The sequence below is a fragment of the Coptis chinensis genome, chromosome 9 (assembly GCF_015680905.1).
Source record: "Coptis chinensis isolate HL-2020 chromosome 9, ASM1568090v1, whole genome shotgun sequence".
In the NCBI taxonomy this organism is placed as follows: Eukaryota; Viridiplantae; Streptophyta; class Magnoliopsida; order Ranunculales; family Ranunculaceae; genus Coptis; species Coptis chinensis.
In genome coordinates, this window is record NC_141464.1 from 12,000,558 (window position 1) to 12,004,573 (window position 4,016).

A 4,016-nucleotide genomic window follows, 5' to 3' on the forward strand; every position below is an offset into this window, starting at 1 on the left:
TGTGTGAATGATATATGTTTAACTCATCCCACAATTTCTTCAAATTCCCAAGGTGTTCTGTAAAAGTCTTCTCACCTTGTTGCAAAACACTGATTACGAGTTGAAGTTCAAAAACACGGGCATAATTGTTTTTGTTTCCGTATAAATCTTCAATTGAATCCCACATCTCCTTTGCAGAATCAGAGAAAGTAAAAATTACAGTAATAGTTGACTCCATAAAATTGAGAAACCAAGATCGAACAAGCTGATCATTGGAAACCCAATTCTCATATTCGGCATCATCAATGGCAGGACGCACCTTTGCACCATTAATGAACCCTAATTTCCTCTTGCCACCCAGAGATAGCGAAATAGCCCTAGACCAAGGTATATAGTTTGTTCAATTCAAGAGAATTGATGACAGCTTCAAACCAGGAGAGATTAAGCTATCTGCTCTGATACCATGTATAATTAAACAACCAATCAAAGAGACAAAACACAAAATTTATAGTGGTTCAGTGCCAATGCGGCAGCCTACGTCCACGGGAGAAGAAAGGTTTACTGCTAGATTACTTTAGGTTTGTGTTACAGAGGTTTATATATAGCACAATATGAGTGCATACTCGTATCTTTTGTTTCTAAAAGGATTGAAGACTTTCCTTTATAGAAAATATACGAATCTATTGAACCTCTATCAAAACCGACTAGGGCGCGCCCGCGCCTTCATCATATGTAATATAAGCGCTCCCGCGCCTTCTCTGACTTCTCCCACATGTTCAACATGTGAATGATTACAACGATTACAACAGATCATTATCTTCTCCATCGATTCCAATAGATTGGTTTCTCCTTAGATTCTTAAAGAGAATAAGAAAAATGAGACTTTAGAATTCTCTCGATTTAATGAAGAAGATCTATAATGAGAGAGAGGGAGTTGAGGTGGGGAGGACAAGTTACTTGGCTATTATGGAAATTCCATAAAACTAGGAGTAGGGAAGATGAAGAAGACGAACAAAGTTTTTTTTTTCTTCTTATCTCTCGTTCATGATTTTCCTTTTTTATTTCCTCGGTCTCTAAAAAGTGGTTAACACCAAAGAATAACGTAATCGCAGCTATTCCAATAGATACCATTATACCGGTTATAGGTCCTTTTTTGTTCCCCTTATTCATAAGTTGTGGCCCATATACTGAAAATTGACCGGACCAAACAACCAAATACCTTATCAAAGGTCTTATTCATTCTACAGGTCACCCAATCCATGCTACCAAACAGAGCCTTAAGGACACCCCGGTTTTAAAATCACCCAAGTGAAAATGACAAAAAAAAACCATATATTTGACGGCTTAAGTATTTTTTATGTTTTGTGTTGTTTTCTTGTAGTGATGACACAATAAATAGACAAATTTTATAAAAACTTACAAGGTATTTGTATTAGTCATATTGATAGATGGATCATATAGGTATTGGGCCAAGAGATAGGCCCAATACCATACTATAGCCCATGAGGTAAACCTAAAGAGAGGAGAGAGGGAAGAGGAAAATGGGGGAGGAGGCTAGGGAAGGGGGCAACTCATAAGAGAGGGAGAGAGGGGGGAGGGGTGAGGAGACCAGAGTGAACTACAACGGCTTGATCCCGGAATGGGTACATATGCAACCTAATTGGTGCAGCCGATAAAAAATAGATATAGAGCTTTAATACAAGTAAAGTTAAAGGTCGCGATAATTGGGTGCAACAATATTATTAGTTCACTTTGTGTTTAACACTCAATATGATCTTGACCCTAATCTTTGGCGCCAATAAGGGTAATGCCCGTACTCACTTAACATGGAGACAAATAGTTTTTATTTTGTAATATATTTTTAGTTTCTAATCTAACAAAACGTTATATTTTCAGTTGCAAAATATGAATGGTTTATTAATAAATAGAGAAAACATTAAGTGAAGAAAAAACATCTTAATGGTTATATATATATATATATATAGGAAGAAAGAAAAATTGATCGGTTATAGATTACTAGTGTACGCGTCATGTATTACCCATCGGTTCCGGGTAATCGGATACCCATTGACACTAATTATATATTATGAATGGTTTGAATCTCGAAATTTCGTCAAATATTTCAGTTTTTGGAGATCGAAATATTAAGATACGGGTCGAAAAAAACGAATTTTGAATCTGTCATGGAATATTTCAAAATTTCTATCTTTGAGGTTGTTGGAGTTCCGAAAATTTAGAAATCTTAAACTATGATACTATGACACGAATGTAATATGATTTTATGTTATTAGTTATTAAATGATAGAACTAACTATTAACTTAGTGATCCAACTTGTCGACTTTTTTCGATTTGGTGACTGAACTTTTTTTTCCGTTCAATTTGACATGTACTTTCAATTTTTTTCGATTTGGTGATTATGTTAAAATCAAATTGACAGACATCAATTATTTTCAAACAAGGCAATGGTACGGTTATTATTATTTTTTCATACGTAGCAATGACCACCTGGAAAATATGAACACACCACCTCATTTGCTGGCATGTGCTCATACCCAAATAATAGGTTTGACGGCCGGCTAATATCATCGACTATTAAGAAGCTGGAATGAGAAAAAGAAAAAAGAAAAATAAAGCTCTTGTTTCTAATGGAAGATGGGTTCGTGGCAGTGTTTCTAATGATGAGAGAAAATGATTGTTTGATACTGATTTTGTGATGGGTAGAGATGGTGGTGGCGGCGGTGATATTTCGAATTGATATGGTTGAATTGTGCACTGTCAATTGTTAGTGGCGGTGAAGTGCCGTAGCTCCAATATCTCATGGCTGAAATGAGAAAAATTTATTGATCCAGTGAAAAGGAGGACCCCAAATTAAAAAAACAATGCCACTCTAATTGAATGTTAAAAGTTAATTGATTCACATCAAAATGTATAAATGGACCTCTAATTATAGTGGTGTAATAGTTCTTCTGCAACTAAATTGGGGAAGAAGAAGACACCTGCTTAACTTCATCAAATTTTACGATTGGGGGTTGGGCAATTTAATCATTTCAAAGCAAATAAGTCATGTCTCCACGTCGACCAATTTGGTTTACACCAGCCGATGTCATTATTCTTGGTCATTAAAAAAACAAAAATTCAATGCCACATATGAAAAAGTTTAACGTATGTTAAATTGAAATAAACGAAATCACCAAATCGAAAAAATTGAAAGTACACGTCAAATTGAATGAAAAAAAAAATTCACTCACCAAATCGAAAAAAATCGACAAGTTGGATCACTAAGTTGATAGTTAGTTCTAAATGATATAGTTGCCTAAGATCACACTACTTACTTGATAAAGACACTTAAATATTGATGGGAACAAAATATATATTAAGATAGTAGTATCAACTTATAGTAGGGGATGTGGTTCATATTTTTTACTCAATATCATGTCTATTAAATTTGTTGCATTGATTTATAGTTGTGGTGCTTGTTTTGAACCCCTTTATCTGGTTAAGTACCTTAAAAAGAATAACAACCATGTCAAGGTCATCATCATCTTACTCAAACATCAAGTATGTCAAAATAATATGCTTACCAGTAGTGTTATTGTTGTAGCTCTAATGCTTAACACTCTTCTCTCCTTTCTCTCCTAGGTCTCGCCTCTATCTAGTGTGGCTAAAAGTTCTTTCTTCGTCTCTCTCCCATTGTTCTCTTTATACCCCCTTGTCTTCCATCTTAGTCGTCTACCTATCCCTCCATCCCTCGCTCTCACTTCTTCCATGTGTAGGGTTTCTACCGCGTACCTGCGGGACCGCAAATCGATCTTATACTCGCGAGTTCTCCGCATATCTTGCCTTGGGCCCATCATACTCTTGATCCTCTACACCCCCGACTTCCACTACCATAACTTGCATTGGGCCAATATTACCCTTGATCCTTTATATCACAGACCCTACCACTACAGATGCCCCTTCTTGATTCCGCGGCCATATATAGGCCCGGGGTCGAGAATTCCCCTTACCTCTTTGCTTCAGCACCTGGCCTTCCTCT